The sequence below is a fragment of the Brachyhypopomus gauderio genome, unplaced genomic scaffold (genome assembly GCF_052324685.1).
Source record: "Brachyhypopomus gauderio isolate BG-103 unplaced genomic scaffold, BGAUD_0.2 sc77, whole genome shotgun sequence".
NCBI classification, from domain to species: domain Eukaryota; kingdom Metazoa; phylum Chordata; class Actinopteri; order Gymnotiformes; family Hypopomidae; genus Brachyhypopomus; species Brachyhypopomus gauderio.
The window spans coordinates 1,374,020-1,388,475 of record NW_027506898.1 but is presented as its reverse complement, the minus strand read 5'-3'; the positions used below and the strand labels follow the sequence as shown (position 1 = coordinate 1,388,475).

The 14,456-nt window shown below is 41.2% G+C and overlaps 33 non-coding genes across 33 annotated transcripts; all 33 read left to right on the top strand.

The window, feature by feature from the left end:
- The first annotated feature begins 143 nt into the window (after nt 1-143).
- Nucleotides 144-215, top strand: trnaq-cug (transfer RNA glutamine (anticodon CUG)). Its single transcript has one exon. It is a non-coding gene; the product is annotated as a tRNA-Gln (tRNA).
- Nucleotides 216-443: 228 nt separating this feature from the next.
- Nucleotides 444-515, top strand: trnaq-cug (transfer RNA glutamine (anticodon CUG)). Its single transcript has one exon. It is a non-coding gene; the product is annotated as a tRNA-Gln (tRNA).
- A 395-nt stretch (nt 516-910) lies between these two features.
- trnaq-uug (transfer RNA glutamine (anticodon UUG)) lies at nt 911-982 on the top strand. The gene has a single exon. It is a non-coding gene; the product is annotated as a tRNA-Gln (tRNA).
- A 527-nt stretch (nt 983-1,509) lies between these two features.
- Nucleotides 1,510-1,581, top strand: trnaq-cug (transfer RNA glutamine (anticodon CUG)). The gene has a single exon. It is a non-coding gene; the product is annotated as a tRNA-Gln (tRNA).
- A 695-nt stretch (nt 1,582-2,276) lies between these two features.
- trnaq-uug (transfer RNA glutamine (anticodon UUG)) lies at nt 2,277-2,348 on the top strand. The gene has a single exon. It is a non-coding gene; the product is annotated as a tRNA-Gln (tRNA).
- A 227-nt stretch (nt 2,349-2,575) lies between these two features.
- On the top strand, nt 2,576-2,647 carry trnaq-cug (transfer RNA glutamine (anticodon CUG)). Its single transcript has one exon. It is a non-coding gene; the product is annotated as a tRNA-Gln (tRNA).
- Nucleotides 2,648-3,342: 695 nt separating this feature from the next.
- On the top strand, nt 3,343-3,414 carry trnaq-uug (transfer RNA glutamine (anticodon UUG)). The gene has a single exon. It is a non-coding gene; the product is annotated as a tRNA-Gln (tRNA).
- Nucleotides 3,415-3,941: 527 nt separating this feature from the next.
- Nucleotides 3,942-4,013, top strand: trnaq-cug (transfer RNA glutamine (anticodon CUG)). Its single transcript has one exon. It is a non-coding gene; the product is annotated as a tRNA-Gln (tRNA).
- Nucleotides 4,014-4,408: 395 nt separating this feature from the next.
- trnaq-uug (transfer RNA glutamine (anticodon UUG)) lies at nt 4,409-4,480 on the top strand. Its single transcript has one exon. It is a non-coding gene; the product is annotated as a tRNA-Gln (tRNA).
- Nucleotides 4,481-4,707: 227 nt separating this feature from the next.
- On the top strand, nt 4,708-4,779 carry trnaq-cug (transfer RNA glutamine (anticodon CUG)). Its single transcript has one exon. It is a non-coding gene; the product is annotated as a tRNA-Gln (tRNA).
- A 395-nt stretch (nt 4,780-5,174) lies between these two features.
- On the top strand, nt 5,175-5,246 carry trnaq-uug (transfer RNA glutamine (anticodon UUG)). The gene has a single exon. It is a non-coding gene; the product is annotated as a tRNA-Gln (tRNA).
- A 227-nt stretch (nt 5,247-5,473) lies between these two features.
- On the top strand, nt 5,474-5,545 carry trnaq-uug (transfer RNA glutamine (anticodon UUG)). The gene has a single exon. It is a non-coding gene; the product is annotated as a tRNA-Gln (tRNA).
- A 695-nt stretch (nt 5,546-6,240) lies between these two features.
- Nucleotides 6,241-6,312, top strand: trnaq-uug (transfer RNA glutamine (anticodon UUG)). The gene has a single exon. It is a non-coding gene; the product is annotated as a tRNA-Gln (tRNA).
- Nucleotides 6,313-6,539: 227 nt separating this feature from the next.
- On the top strand, nt 6,540-6,611 carry trnaq-cug (transfer RNA glutamine (anticodon CUG)). The gene has a single exon. It is a non-coding gene; the product is annotated as a tRNA-Gln (tRNA).
- A 228-nt stretch (nt 6,612-6,839) lies between these two features.
- Nucleotides 6,840-6,911, top strand: trnaq-cug (transfer RNA glutamine (anticodon CUG)). Its single transcript has one exon. It is a non-coding gene; the product is annotated as a tRNA-Gln (tRNA).
- A 395-nt stretch (nt 6,912-7,306) lies between these two features.
- On the top strand, nt 7,307-7,378 carry trnaq-uug (transfer RNA glutamine (anticodon UUG)). The gene has a single exon. It is a non-coding gene; the product is annotated as a tRNA-Gln (tRNA).
- A 227-nt stretch (nt 7,379-7,605) lies between these two features.
- Nucleotides 7,606-7,677, top strand: trnaq-cug (transfer RNA glutamine (anticodon CUG)). The gene has a single exon. It is a non-coding gene; the product is annotated as a tRNA-Gln (tRNA).
- Nucleotides 7,678-7,905: 228 nt separating this feature from the next.
- trnaq-cug (transfer RNA glutamine (anticodon CUG)) lies at nt 7,906-7,977 on the top strand. The gene has a single exon. It is a non-coding gene; the product is annotated as a tRNA-Gln (tRNA).
- Nucleotides 7,978-8,372: 395 nt separating this feature from the next.
- trnaq-uug (transfer RNA glutamine (anticodon UUG)) lies at nt 8,373-8,444 on the top strand. Its single transcript has one exon. It is a non-coding gene; the product is annotated as a tRNA-Gln (tRNA).
- Nucleotides 8,445-8,671: 227 nt separating this feature from the next.
- On the top strand, nt 8,672-8,743 carry trnaq-cug (transfer RNA glutamine (anticodon CUG)). Its single transcript has one exon. It is a non-coding gene; the product is annotated as a tRNA-Gln (tRNA).
- A 228-nt stretch (nt 8,744-8,971) lies between these two features.
- On the top strand, nt 8,972-9,043 carry trnaq-cug (transfer RNA glutamine (anticodon CUG)). The gene has a single exon. It is a non-coding gene; the product is annotated as a tRNA-Gln (tRNA).
- Nucleotides 9,044-9,438: 395 nt separating this feature from the next.
- Nucleotides 9,439-9,510, top strand: trnaq-uug (transfer RNA glutamine (anticodon UUG)). Its single transcript has one exon. It is a non-coding gene; the product is annotated as a tRNA-Gln (tRNA).
- Nucleotides 9,511-10,037: 527 nt separating this feature from the next.
- Nucleotides 10,038-10,109, top strand: trnaq-cug (transfer RNA glutamine (anticodon CUG)). Its single transcript has one exon. It is a non-coding gene; the product is annotated as a tRNA-Gln (tRNA).
- Nucleotides 10,110-10,506: 397 nt separating this feature from the next.
- On the top strand, nt 10,507-10,578 carry trnaq-uug (transfer RNA glutamine (anticodon UUG)). Its single transcript has one exon. It is a non-coding gene; the product is annotated as a tRNA-Gln (tRNA).
- Nucleotides 10,579-10,805: 227 nt separating this feature from the next.
- Nucleotides 10,806-10,877, top strand: trnaq-cug (transfer RNA glutamine (anticodon CUG)). Its single transcript has one exon. It is a non-coding gene; the product is annotated as a tRNA-Gln (tRNA).
- A 228-nt stretch (nt 10,878-11,105) lies between these two features.
- Nucleotides 11,106-11,177, top strand: trnaq-cug (transfer RNA glutamine (anticodon CUG)). Its single transcript has one exon. It is a non-coding gene; the product is annotated as a tRNA-Gln (tRNA).
- Nucleotides 11,178-11,572: 395 nt separating this feature from the next.
- Nucleotides 11,573-11,644, top strand: trnaq-uug (transfer RNA glutamine (anticodon UUG)). Its single transcript has one exon. It is a non-coding gene; the product is annotated as a tRNA-Gln (tRNA).
- An 825-nt stretch (nt 11,645-12,469) lies between these two features.
- On the top strand, nt 12,470-12,541 carry trnaq-cug (transfer RNA glutamine (anticodon CUG)). Its single transcript has one exon. It is a non-coding gene; the product is annotated as a tRNA-Gln (tRNA).
- A 227-nt stretch (nt 12,542-12,768) lies between these two features.
- trnaq-cug (transfer RNA glutamine (anticodon CUG)) lies at nt 12,769-12,840 on the top strand. The gene has a single exon. It is a non-coding gene; the product is annotated as a tRNA-Gln (tRNA).
- Nucleotides 12,841-13,067: 227 nt separating this feature from the next.
- Nucleotides 13,068-13,139, top strand: trnaq-cug (transfer RNA glutamine (anticodon CUG)). The gene has a single exon. It is a non-coding gene; the product is annotated as a tRNA-Gln (tRNA).
- A 227-nt stretch (nt 13,140-13,366) lies between these two features.
- Nucleotides 13,367-13,438, top strand: trnaq-cug (transfer RNA glutamine (anticodon CUG)). Its single transcript has one exon. It is a non-coding gene; the product is annotated as a tRNA-Gln (tRNA).
- A 228-nt stretch (nt 13,439-13,666) lies between these two features.
- Nucleotides 13,667-13,738, top strand: trnaq-cug (transfer RNA glutamine (anticodon CUG)). The gene has a single exon. It is a non-coding gene; the product is annotated as a tRNA-Gln (tRNA).
- A 395-nt stretch (nt 13,739-14,133) lies between these two features.
- trnaq-uug (transfer RNA glutamine (anticodon UUG)) lies at nt 14,134-14,205 on the top strand. Its single transcript has one exon. It is a non-coding gene; the product is annotated as a tRNA-Gln (tRNA).
- Nucleotides 14,206-14,456: the final 251 nt, after the last annotated feature.

The window sequence follows — 14,456 nt, the reverse complement described above, 5'->3', positions numbered from 1 at the left end:
AAATCAAATACCTCAACTAATTATCTTGTTGCTGGAAGTCCTTGTCTGTAGTTGTTGCAACATGCATTCTCCCATGACAAGTCACTTTAAGCTTAACTTGGTCTGTGAACCCAGCAAAACAAGACTCAGAAGTGTGTCATGTAGGTTCCATGGTGTAATGGTTAGCACTCTGGACTCTGAATCCAGCAATCCGAGTTCGACTCTCGGTGGAACCTTTCTGCTACATGCTCTTTATCTGGGATTGTACCAGCTTTCATTGTTGAAGACTACTGTAAACAGAAAGTGTCTTTCAGTTGACCAAATCGAATACCTCAACTAAATATCTTGTTGCTGGAAGTCCTTGTCTGTAGTTGTTGCAACTTGCATCCTCTCAAGACAAGTCACTTTGAGCTTAACTTGGTCTGTGAACCCAGCAAAACAGAAGAATCAGAACTTATCTTTTAGGTTCCATGGTGTAATGGTTAGCACTCTGGACTCTGAATCCAGCAATCTGAGTTCAACTCTCAGTGGAACCTTTTGATTCATTAGTGTTGATTCCAGCTTGCAGGTCTTTTCTCCATGCAAGCTCTATCACATGCTTGCGGTCTATATAATTCCAGCATATTTCATGAATTGTTTTCAGAATTTTTACATGCTTGTTCTTGTGGCGAACAGCTTTCTGATTATCCTAGAATTGGTGAAGTCATTTAAATCCAAATATGCTAGGGTCTCAGGACAGGATGTTTTGCTATGTGTTCAGCAAAACAGTATTCACAAAAGCTAATTTCTTTGGTTGCGTGATGCAGTAGTAAGCACAACAGACTCTGAAATCAACGGCAGAGAAGTTGGAAACCTATTTGCTGTTTCCATGGTGTTAGCATTCTGGACTCTGAATCCAGCAACTCATTTGCTAGAAACAACTTTTGCTGTGGGTTCCATGGTGTAATGGTCAGCACTCTGGACTTTGAATCCAGTGATCCGAGTTCGACTCTCGGTGGAACCTTTCTGCTACATGCTCTTTATCTGGGATTGTACCAGCTTTCATTGTTGAAGACTACTGTAAACAGAAAGTGTCTTTCAGTTGACCAAATCAAATACCTCAACTAATTATCTTGTTGCTGGAAGTCCTTGTCTGTAGTTGTTGCAACATGCATTCTCCCATGACAAGTCACTTTGAGCTTAACTTGGTCTGTGAACCCAGCAAAACAAGACTCAGAAGTGTCTCATGTAGGTTCCATGGTGTAATGGTTAGCACTCTGGACTCTGAATCCAGCAATCCGAGTTCGACTCTCAGTGGAACCTTTCTGCTACATGCTCTTTATCTGGGATTGTACCAGCTTTCATTGTTGAAGACTACTGTAAACAGAAAGTGTCTTTAAGTTGACCAAATCGAATACCTCAACTAAATATCTTGTTGCTGGAAGTCCTTGTCTGTAGTTGTTGCAACTTGCATCCTCTCAAGACAAGTCACTTTGAGCTTAACTTGGTCTGTGAACCCAGCAAAACAGAAGAATCAGAACTTATCTTTTAGGTTCCATGGTGTAATGGTTAGCACTCTGGACTCTGAATCCAGCAATCCGAGTTCGACTCTCGGTGGAACCTTTCTGCTACATGCTCTTTATCTGGGATTGTACCAGCTTTCATTGTTGAAGACTACTGTAAACAGAAAGTGTCTTTCAGTTGACCAAATCGAATACCTCAACTAAATATCTTGTTGCTGGAAGTCCTTGTCTGTAGTTGTTGCAACTTGCATCCTCTCAAGACAAGTCACTTTGAGCTTAACTTGGTCTGTGAACCCAGCAAAACAGAAGAATCCGAACTTATCTTTTAGGTTCCATGGTGTAATGGTTAGCACTCTGGACTCTAAATCCAGCAATCTGAGTTCAACTCTCAGTGGAACCTTTTGATTCATTAGTGTTGATTCCAGCTTGCAGGTCTTTTCTCCATGCAAGCTCTATCACATGCTTGCGGTCTATATAATTCCAGCATATTTCATGAATTGTTTTCAGAATTTTTACATGCTTGTTCTTGTGGCAAACAGCTTTCTGATTATCCTAGAATTGGTGAAGTCATTTAAATCCAAATATGCTAGGGTCTCAGGACAGGATGTTTTGCTATGTGTTCAGCAAAACAGTATTCACAAAAGCTAATTTCTTTGGTTGCGTGATGCAGTAGTAAGCACAACAGACTCTGAAATCAACGGCAGAGAAGTTGGAAACCTATTTGCTGTTTCCATGGTGTTAGCATTCTGGACTCTGAATCCAGCAACTCATTTGCTAGAAACAACTTTTGCTGTGGGTTCCATGGTGTAATGGTCAGCACTCTGGACTTTGAATCCAGTGATCCGAGTTCGACTCTCGGTGGAACCTTTCTGCTACATGCTCTTTATCTGGGATTGTACCAGCTTTCATTGTTGAAGACTACTGTAAACAGAAAGTGTCTTTCAGTTGACCAAATCAAATACCTCAACTAATTATCTTGTTGCTGGAAGTCCTTGTCTGTAGTTGTTGCAACATGCATTCTCCCATGACAAGTCACTTTGAGCTTAACTTGGTCTGTGAACCCAGCAAAACAAGACTCAGAAATGTCTAATGTAGGTTCCATGGTGTAATGGTTAGCACTCTGGACTCTGAATCCAGCAATCCGAGTTCGACTCTCGGTGGAACCTTTCTGATACATGCTCTTTATCTGGGATTGTACCAGCTTTCATTGTTGAAGACTACTGTAAACAGAAAGTGTCTTTCAGTTGACCAAATCGAATACCTCAACTAAATATCTTGTTGCTGGAAGTCCTTGTCTGTAGTTGTTGCAACTTGCATCCTCTCAAGACAAGTCACTTTGAGCTTAACTTGGTCTGTGAACCCAGCAAAACAGAAGAATCCGAACTTATCTTTTAGGTTCCATGGTGTAATGGTTAGCACTCTGGACTCTAAATCCAGCAATCTGAGTTCAACTCTCAGTGGAACCTTTTGATTCATTAGTGTTGATTCCAGCTTGCAGGTCTTTTCTCCATGCAAGCTCTATCACATGCTTGCGGTCTATATAATTCCAGCATATTTCATGAATTGTTTTCAGAATTTTTACATGCTTGTTCTTGTGGCAAACAGCTTTCTGATTATCCTAGAATTGGTGAAGTCATTTAAATCCAAATATGCTAGGGTCTCAGGACAGGATGTTTTGCTATGTGTTCAGCAAAACAGTATTCACAAAAGCTAATTTCTTTGGTTGCGTGATGCAGTAGTAAGCACAACAGACTCTGAAATCAACGGCAGAGAAGTTGGAAACCTATTTGCTGTTTCCATGGTGTTAGCATTCTGGACTCTGAATCCAGCAACTCATTTGCTAGAAACAACTTTTGCTGTGGGTTCCATGGTGTAATGGTCAGCACTCTGGACTTTGAATCCAGTGATCCGAGTTCGACTCTCGGTGGAACCTTTCTGCTACATGCTCTTTATCTGGGATTGTACCAGCTTTCATTGTTGAAGACTACTGTAAACAGAAAGTGTCTTTCAGTTGACCAAATCAAATACCTCAACTAATTATCTTGTTGCTGGAAGTCCTTGTCTGTAGTTGTTGCAACATGCATTCTCCCATGACAAGTCACTTTGAGCTTAACTTGGTCTGTGAACCCAGCAAAACAAGACTCAGAAGTGTCTCATGTAGGTTCCATGGTGTAATGGTTAGCACTCTGGACTCTGAATCCAGCAATCCGAGTTCGACTCTCAGTGGAACCTTTCTGCTACATGCTCTTTATCTGGGATTGTACCAGCTTTCATTGTTGAAGACTACTGTAAACAGAAAGTGTCTTTAAGTTGACCAAATCGAATACCTCAACTAAATATCTTGTTGCTGGAAGTCCTTGTCTGTAGTTGTTGCAACTTGCATCCTCTCAAGACAAGTCACTTTGAGCTTAACTTGGTCTGTGAACCCAGCAAAACAGAAGAATCAGAACTTATCTTTTAGGTTCCATGGTGTAATGGTTAGCACTCTGGACTCTGAATCCAGCAATCTGAGTTCAACTCTCAGTGGAACCTTTTGATTCATTAGTGTTGATTCCAGCTTGCAGGTCTTTTCTCCATGCAAGCTCTATCACATGCTTGCGGTCTATATAATTCCAGCATATTTCATGAATTGTTTTCAGAATTTTTACATGCTTGTTCTTGTGGCAAACAGCTTTCTGATTATCCTAGAATTGGTGAAGTCATTTAAATCCAAATATGCTAGGGTCTCAGGACAGGATGTTTTGCTATGTGTTCAGCAAAACAGTATTCACAAAAGCTAATTTCTTTGGTTGCGTGATGCAGTAGTAAGCACAACAGACTCTGAAATCAACGGCAGAGAAGTTGGAAACCTATTTGCTGTTTCCATGGTGTTAGCATTCTGGACTCTGAATCCAGCAACTCATTTGCTAGAAACAACTTTTGCTGTGGGTTCCATGGTGTAATGGTCAGCACTCTGGACTTTGAATCCAGTGATCCGAGTTCGACTCTCGGTGGAACCTTTCTGCTACATGCTCTTTATCTGGGATTGTACCAGCTTTCATTGTTGAAGACTACTGTAAACAGAAAGTGTCTTTCAGTTGACCAAATCAAATACCTCAACTAATTATCTTGTTGCTGGAAGTCCTTGTCTGTAGTTGTTGCAACCTGCATTCTCCCATGACAAGTCACTTTGAGCTTAACTTGGTCTGTGAACCCAGCAAAACAAGACTCAGAAGTGTCTCATGTAGGTTCCATGGTGTAATGGTTAGCACTCTGGACTCTGAATCCAGCAATCTGAGTTCAACTCTCAGTGGAACCTTTTGATTCATTAGTGTTGATTCCAGCTTGCAGGTCTTTTCTCCATGCAAGCTCTATCACATGCTTGCGGTCTATATAATTCCAGCATATTTCATGAATTGTTTTCAGAATTTTTACATGCTTATTCTTGTGGCAAACAGCTTTCTGATTATCCTAGAATTGGTGAAGTCATTTAAATCCAAATATGCTAGGGTCTCAGGACAGGATGTTTTGCTATGTGTTCAGCAAAACAGTATTCACAAAAGCTAATTTCTTTGGTTGCGTGATGCAGTAGTAAGCACAACAGACTCTGAAATCAACGGCAGAGAAGTTGGAAACCTATTTGCTGTTTCCATGGTGTTAGCATTCTGGACTCTGAATCCAGCAACTCATTTGCTAGAAACAACTTTTGCTGTGGGTTCCATGGTGTAATGGTCAGCACTCTGGACTTTGAATCCAGTGATCCGAGTTCGACTCTCGGTGGAACCTTTCTGCTACATGCTCTTTATCTGGGATTGTACCAGCTTTCATTGTTGAAGACTACTGTAAACAGAAAGTGTCTTTCAGTTGACCAAATCAAATACCTCAACTAATTATCTTGTTGCTGGAAGTCCTTGTCTGTAGTTGTTGCAACATGCATTCTCCCATGACAAGTCACTTTGAGCTTAACTTGGTCTGTGAACCCAGCAAAACAAGACTCAGAAGTGTCTCATGTAGGTTCCATGGTGTAATGGTTAGCACTCTGGACTTTGAATCCAGCAATCCGAGTTCGACTCTCGGTGGAACCTTTCTGCTACATGCTCTTTATCTTGGATTGTACCAGCTTTCATTGTTGAAGACTACTGTAAACAGAAAGTGTCTTTCAGTTGACCAAATCGAATACCTCAACTAAATATCTTGTTGCTGGAAGTCCTTGTCTGTAGTTGTTGCAACTTGCATCCTCTCAAGACAAGTCACTTTGAGCTTAACTTGGTCTGTGAACCCAGCAAAACAGAAGAATCAGAACTTATCTTTTAGGTTCCATGGTGTAATGGTTAGCACTCTGGACTCTGAATCCAGCAATCTGAGTTCAACTCTCGGTGGAACCTTTTGATTCATTAGTGTTGATTCCAGCTTGCAGGTCTTTTCTCCATGCAAGCTCTATCACATGCTTGCGGTCTATATAATTCCAGCATATTTCATGAATTGTTTTCAGAATTTTTACATGCTTGTTCTTGTGGCAAACAGCTTTCTGATTATCCTAGAATTGGTGAAGTCATTTAAATCCAAATATGCTAGGGTCTCAGGACAGGATGTTTTGCTATGTGTTCAGCAAAACAGTATTCACAAAAGCTAATTTCTTTGGTTGCGTGATGCAGTAGTAAGCACAACAGACTCTGAAATCAACGGCAGAGAAGTTGGAAACCTATTTGCTGTTTCCATGGTGTTAGCATTCTGGACTCTGAATCCAGCAACTCATTTGCTAGAAACAACTTTTGCTGTGGGTTCCATGGTGTAATGGTCAGCACTCTGGACTTTGAATCCAGTGATCTGAGTTCGACTCTCGGTGGAACCTTTCTGCTACATGCTCTTTATCTGGGATTGTACCAGCTTTCATTGTTGAAGACTACTGTAAACAGAAAGTGTCTTTCAGTTGACCAAATCAAATACCTCAACTAATTATCTTGTTGCTGGAAGTCCTTGTCTGTAGTTGTTGCAACATGCATTCTCCCATGACAAGTCACTTTGAGCTTAACTTGGTCTGTGAACCCAGCAAAACAAGACTCAGAAGTGTCTCATGTAGGTTCCATGGTGTAATGGTTAGCACTCTGGACTCTGAATCCAGCAATCCGAGTTCGACTCTCGGTGGAACCTTTCTGCTACATGCTCTTTATCTGGGATTGTACCAGCTTTCATTGTTGAAGACTACTGTAAACAGAAAGTGTCTTTCAGTTGACCAAATCGAATACCTCAACTAAATATCTTGTTGCTGGAAGTCCTTGTCTGTAGTTGTTGCAACTTGCATCCTCTCAAGACAAGTCACTTTGAGCTTAACTTGGTCTGTGAACCCAGCAAAACAGAAGAATCAGAACTTATCCTTTAGGTTCCATGGTGTAATGGTTAGCACTCTGGACTCTGAATCCAGCAATCTGAGTTCAACTCTCAGTGGAACCTTTTGATTCATTAGTGTTGATTCCAGCTTGCAGGTCTTTTCTCCATGCAAGCTCTATCACATGCTTGCGGTCTATATAATTCCAGCATATTTCATGAATTGTTTTCAGAATTTTTACATGCTTATTCTTGTGGCAAACAGCTTTCTGATTATCCTAGAATTGGTGAAGTCATTTAAATCCAAATATGCTAGGGTCTCAGGACAGGATGTTTTGCTATGTGTTCAGCAAAACAGTATTCACAAAAGCTAATTTCTTTGGTTGCGTGATGCAGTAGTAAGCACAACAGACTCTGAAATCAACGGCAGAGAAGTTGGAAACCTATTTGCTGTTTCCATGGTGTTAGCATTCTGGACTCTGAATCCAGCAACTCATTTGCTAGAAACAACTTTTGCTGTGGGTTCCATGGTGTAATGGTCAGCACTCTGAACTTTGAATCCAGTGATCCGAGTTCGACTCTCGGTGGAACCTTTCTGCTACATGCTCTTTATCTGGGATTGTACCAGCTTTCATTGTTGAAGACTACTGTAAACAGAAAGTGTCTTTCAGTTGACCAAATCAAATACCTCAACTAATTATCTTGTTGCTGGAAGTCCTTGTCTGTAGTTGTTGCAACCTGCATTCTCCCATGACAAGTCACTTTGAGCTTAACTTGGTCTGTGAACCCAGCAAAACAAGACTCAGAAGTGTCTCATGTAGGTTCCATGGTGTAATGGTTAGCACTCTGGACTCTGAATCCAGCAATCCGAGTTCGACTCTCGGTGGAACCTTTCTGATACATGCTCTTTATCTGGGATTGTACCAGCTTTCATTGTTGAAGACTACTGTAAACAGAAAGTGTCTTTCAGTTGACCAAATCGAATACCTCAACTAAATATCTTGTTGCTGGAAGTCCTTGTCTGTAGTTGTTGCAACTTGCATCCTCTCAAGACAAGTCACTTTGAGCTTAACTTGGTCTGTGAACCCAGCAAAACAGAAGAATCCGAACTTATCTTTTAGGTTCCATGGTGTAATGGTTAGCACTCTGGACTCTGAATCCAGCAATCTGAGTTCAACTCTCAGTGGAACCTTTTGATTCATTAGTGTTGATTCCAGCTTGCAGGTCTTTTCTCCATGCAAGCTCTATCACATGCTTGCGGTCTATATAATTCCAGCATATTTCATGAATTGTTTTCAGAATTTTTACATGCTTGTTCTTGTGGCAAACAGCTTTCTGATTATCCTAGAATTGGTGAAGTCATTTAAATCCAAATATGCTAGGGTCTCAGGACAGGATGTTTTGCTATGTGTTCAGCAAAACAGTATTCACAAAAGCTAATTTCTTTGGTTGCGTGATGCAGTAGTAAGCACAACAGACTCTGAAATCAACGGCAGAGAAGTTGGAAACCTATTTGCTGTTTCCATGGTGTTAGCATTCTGGACTCTGAATCCAGCAACTCATTTGCTAGAAACAACTTTTGCTGTGGGTTCCATGGTGTAATGGTCAGCACTCTGGACTTTGAATCCAGTGATCCGAGTTCGACTCTCGGTGGAACCTTTCTGCTACATGCTCTTTATCTGGGATTGTACCAGCTTTCATTGTTGAAGACTACTGTAAACAGAAAGTGTCTTTCAGTTGACCAAATCAAATACCTCAACTAATTATCTTGTTGCTGGAAGTCCTTGTCTGTAGTTGTTGCAACATGCATTCTCCCATGACAAGTCACTTTAAGCTTAACTTGGTCTGTGAACCCAGCAAAACAAGACTCAGAAGTGTGTCATGTAGGTTCCATGGTGTAATGGTTAGCACTCTGGACTCTGAATCCAGCAATCCGAGTTCGACTCTCGGTGGAACCTTTCTGCTACATGCTCTTTATCTGGGATTGTACCAGCTTTCATTGTTGAAGACTACTGTAAACAGAAAGTGTCTTTCAGTTGACCAAATCGAATACCTCAACTAAATATCTTGTTGCTGGAAGTCCTTGTCTGTAGTTGTTGCAACTTGCATCCTCTCAAGACAAGTCACTTTGAGCTTAACTTGGTCTGTGAACCCAGCAAAACAGAAGAATCAGAACTTATCTTTTAGGTTCCATGGTGTAATGGTTAGCACTCTGGACTCTGAATCCAGCAATCTGAGTTCAACTCTCAGTGGAACCTTTTGATTCATTAGTGTTGATTCCAGCTTGCAGGTCTTTTCTCCATGCAAGCTCTATCACATGCTTGCGGTCTATATAATTCCAGCATATTTCATGAATTGTTTTCAGAATTTTTACATGCTTGTTCTTGTGGCGAACAGCTTTCTGATTATCCTAGAATTGGTGAAGTCATTTAAATCCAAATATGCTAGGGTCTCAGGACAGGATGTTTTGCTATGTGTTCAGCAAAACAGTATTCACAAAAGCTAATTTCTTTGGTTGCGTGATGCAGTAGTAAGCACAACAGACTCTGAAATCAACGGCAGAGAAGTTGGAAACCTATTTGCTGTTTCCATGGTGTTAGCATTCTGGACTCTGAATCCAGCAACTCATTTGCTAGAAACAACTTTTGCTGTGGGTTCCATGGTGTAATGGTCAGCACTCTGGACTTTGAATCCAGTGATCTGAGTTCGACTCTCGGTGGAACCTTTCTGCTACATGCTCTTTATCTGGGATTGTACCAGCTTTCATTGTTGAAGACTACTGTAAACAGAAAGTGTCTTTCAGTTGACCAAATCAAATACCTCAACTAATTATCTTGTTGCTGGAAGTCCTTGTCTGTAGTTGTTGCAACATGCATTCTCCCATGACAAGTCACTTTGAGCTTAACTTGGTCTGTGAACCCAGCAAAACAAGACTCAGAAGTGTCTCATGTAGGTTCCATGGTGTAATGGTTAGCACTCTGGACTCTGAATCCAGCAATCCGAGTTTGACTCTCGGTGGAACCTTTCTGCTACATGCTCTTTATCTGGGATTGTACCAGCTTTCATTGTTGAAGACTACTGTAAACAGAAAGTGTCTTTCAGTTGACCAAATCGAATACCTCAACTAAATATCTTGTTGCTGGAAGTCCTTGTCTGTAGTTGTTGCAACTTGCATCCTCTCAAGACAAGTCACTTTGAGCTTAACTTGGTCTGTGAACCCAGCAAAACAGAAGAATCAGAACTTATCCTTTAGGTTCCATGGTGTAATGGTTAGCACTCTGGACTCTGAATCCAGCAATCTGAGTTCAACTCTCAGTGGAACCTTTTGATTCATTAGTGTTGATTCCAGCTTGCAGGTCTTTTCTCCATGCAAGCTCTATCACATGCTTGCGGTCTATATAATTCCAGCATATTTCATGAATTGTTTTCAGAATTTTTACACATGCTTATTCTTGTGGCAAACAGCTTTCTGATTATCCTAGAATTGGTGAAGTCATTTAAATCCAAATATGCTAGGGTCTCAGGACAGGATGTTTTGCTATGTGTTCAGCAAAACAGTATTCACAAAAGCTAATTTCTTTGGTTGCGTGATGCAGTAGTAAGCACAACAGACTCTGAAATCAACGGCAGAGAAGTTGGAAACCTATTTGCTGTTTCCATGGTGTTAGCATTCTGGACTCTGAATCCAGCAACTCATTTGCTAGAAACAACTTTTGCTGTGGGTTCCATGGTGTAATGGTCAGCACTCTGGACTTTGAATCCAGTGATCCGAGTTCGACTCTTGGTGGAACCTTTCTGCTACATGCTCTTTATCTGGGATTGTACCAGCTTTCATTGTTGAAGACTACTGTAAACAGAAAGTGTCTTTCAGTTGACCAAATCAAATACCTCAACTAATTATCTTGTTGCTGGAAGTCCTTGTCTGTAGTTGTTGCAACCTGCATTCTCCCATGACAAGTCACTTTGAGCTTAACTTGGTCTGTGAACCCAGCAAAACAAGACTCAGAAGTGTCTCATGTAGGTTCCATGGTGTAATGGTTAGCACTCTGGACTCTGAATCCAGCAATCCGAGTTCGACTCTCGGTGGAACCTTTCTGCTACATGCTCTTTATCTGGGATTGTACCAGCTTTCATTGTTGAAGACTACTGTAAACAGAAAGTGTCTTTCAGTTGACCAAATCGAATACCTCAACTAAATATCTTGTTGCTGGAAGTCCTTGTCTGTAGTTGTTGCAACTTGCATCCTCTCAAGACAAGTCACTTTGAGCTTAACTTGGTCTGTGAACCCAGCAAAACAGAAGAATCAGAACTTATCTTTTAGGTTCCATGGTGTAATGGTTAGCACTCTGGACTCTGAATCCAGCAATCTGAGTTCAACTCTCAGTGGAACCTTTTGATTCATTAGTGTTGATTCCAGCTTGCAGGTCTTTTCTCCATGCAAGCTCTATCACATGCTTGCGGTCTATATAATTCCAGCATATTTCATGAATTGTTTTCAGAATTTTTACATGCTTATTCTTGTGGCAAACAGCTTTCTGATTATCCTAGAATTGGTGAAGTCATTTAAATCCAAATATGCTAGGGTCTCAGGACAGGATGTTTTGCTATGTGTTCAGCAAAACAGTATTCACAAAAGCTAATTTCTTTGGTTGCGTGATGCAGTAGTAAGCACAACAGACTCTGAAATCAACGGCAGAGAAGTTGGAAACCTATTTGTTGGTTCCATGGTGTTAGCATTCTGAACTCTGAATCCAGCAACTCATTTGCTAGAAACAACTTTTGCTGTGGGTTCCATGGTGTAATGGTCAGCACTCTGGACTTTGAATCCAGTGATCCGAGTTCGACTCTCGGTGGAACCTTTCTGCTACATGCTCTTTATCTGGGATTGTACCAGCTTTCATTGTTGAAGACTACTGTAAACAGAAAGTGTCTTTCAGTTGACCAAATCAAATACCTCAACTAATTATCTTGTTGCTGGAAGTCCTTGTCTGTAGTTGTTGCAACCTGCATTCTGCCATGACAAGTCACTTTGAGCTTAACTTGGTCTGTGAACCCAGCAAAACAAGACTCAGAAGTGTCTCATGTAGGTTCCATGGTGTAATGGTTAGCACTCTGGACTCTGAATCCAGCAATCTGAGTTCGACTCTCGGTGGAACCTTTCTGCTACATGCTCTTTATCTGGGATTGTACCAGCTTTCATTGTTGAAGACTACTGTAAACAGAAAGTGTCTTTCAGTTGACCAAATCAAATACCTCTACTAATTATCTTGTTGCTGGAAGTCCTTGTCTGTAGTTGTTGCAACCTGCATTCTCCCATGACAAGGCACTTCGAGCTTAACTTGGTCTGTGAACCCAGCAAAACAAGACTCAGAAGTGTCTCATGTAGGTTCCATGGTGTAATGGTTAGCACTCAGGACTCTGAATCCAGCAATCCGAGTTCGACTCTCGGTGGAACCTTTCTGCTACATGCTCTTTATCTGGGATTGTACCAGCTTTCATTGTTGAAGACTACTGTAAACAGAAAGTGTCTTTCAGTTGACCAAATCAAATACCTCTACTAATTATCTTGTTGCTGGAAGTCCTTGTCTGTAGTTGTTGCAACCTGCATTCTCCCATGACAAGTCACTTTGAGCTTAACTTGGTCTGTGAACCCAGCAAAACAAGACTCAGAAATGTCTAATGTAGGTTCCATGGTGTAATGGTTAGCACTCTGGACTCTGAATCCAGCAATCCGAGTTCGACTCTCGGTGGAACCTTTCTGCTACATGCTCTTTATCTGGGGTTGTACCAGCTTTCGTTGTTGAAGACTAGTGTAAACAGAAAGTGTCTTTCAGTTGACCAAATCAAATACCTCAACTAATTATCTTGTTGCTGGAAGTCCTTGTCTGTAGTTGTTGCAACATGCATTCTCCCATGACAAGTCACTTTGAGCTTAACTTGGTCTGTGAACCCAGCAAAACAAGACTCAGAAGTGTCTCATGTAGGTTCCATGGTGTAATGGTTAGCACTCTGGACTCTGAATCCAGCAATCCGAGTTCGACTCTCGGTGGAACCTTTCTGCTACATGCTCTTTATCTGGGATTGTACCAGCTTTCATTGTTGAAGACTACTGTAAACAGAAAGTGTCTTTCAGTTGACCAAATCAAATACCTCTACTAATTATCTTGTTGCTGGAAGTCCTTGTCTGTAGTTGTTGCAACCTGCATTCTCCCATGACAAGTCACTTTGAGCTTAACTTGGTCTGTGAACCCAGCAAAACAAGACTCAGAAATGTCTAATGTAGGTTCCATGGTGTAATGGTTAGCACTCTGGACTCTGAATCCAGCAATCCGAGTTCAACTCTCGGTGGAACCTTTCTGCTACATGCTCTTTATCTGGGGTTGTACCAGCTTTCGTTGTTGAAGACTAGTGTAAACAGAAAGTGTCTTTCAGTTGACCAAATCAAATACCTCAACTAATTATCTTGTTGCTGGAAGTCCTTGTCTGTAGTTGTTGCAACATGCATTCTCCCATGACAAGTCACTTTGAGCTTAACTTGGTCTGTGAACCCAGCAAAACAAGACTCAGAAGTGTCTCATGTAGGTTCCATGGTGTAATGGTTAGCACTCTGGACTCTGAATCCAGCAATCCGAGTTCGACTCTCGGTGGAACCTTTCTGCTACATGCTCTTTATCTGGGATTGTACCAGCTTTCATTGTTGAAGACTACTGTAAACAGAAAGTGTCTTTCAGTTGACCAAATCGAATACCTCAACTAAATATCTTGTTGCTGGAAGTCCTTGTCTGTAGTTGTTGCAACTTGCATCCTCTCAAGACAAGTCACTTTGAGCTTAACTTGGTCTGTGAACCCAGCAAAACAGAAGAATCAGAACTTATCTTTTAGGTTCCATGGTGTAATGGTTAGCACTCTGGACTCTGAATCCAGCAATCTGAGTTCAACTCTCAGTGGAACCTTTTGATTCATTAGTGTTGATTCCAGCTTGCAGGTCTTTTCTCCATGCAAGCTCTATCACATGCTTGCGGTCTATATAATTCCAGCATATTTCATGAATTGTTTTCAGAATTTTTACATGCTTGTTCTTGTGGCAAACAGCTTTCTGATTATCCTAGAATTGGTGAAGTCATTTAAATCCAAATATGCTAGGGTCTCAGGACAGGATGTTTTGCTATGTGTTCAGCAAAACATTATTCACAAAAGCTAATTTCTTTGGTTGCGTGATGCAGTAGTAAGCACAACAGACTCTGAAATCAACGGCAGAGAAGTTGGAAACCTATTTGTTGGTTCCATGGTGTTAGCATTCTGAACTCTGAATCCAGCAACTCATTTGCTAGAAACAACTTTTGCTGTGGGTTCCATGGTGTAATGGTCAGCACTCTGGACTTTGAATCCAGTGATCCGAGTTCGACTCTCGGTGGAACCTTTCTGCTACATGCTCTTTATCTGGGATTGTACCAGCTTTCATTGTTGAAGACTACTGTAAACAGAAAGTGTCTTTCAGTTGACCAAATCAAATACCTCTACTAATTATCTTGTTGCTGGAAGTCCTTGTCTGTAGTTGTTGCAACCTGCATTCTCCCATGACAAGTCACTTTGAGCTTAACTTGGTCTGTGAACCCAGCAAAACAAGACTCAGAAGTGTCTCATGTAGGTTCCATGGTGTAATGGTTAGCA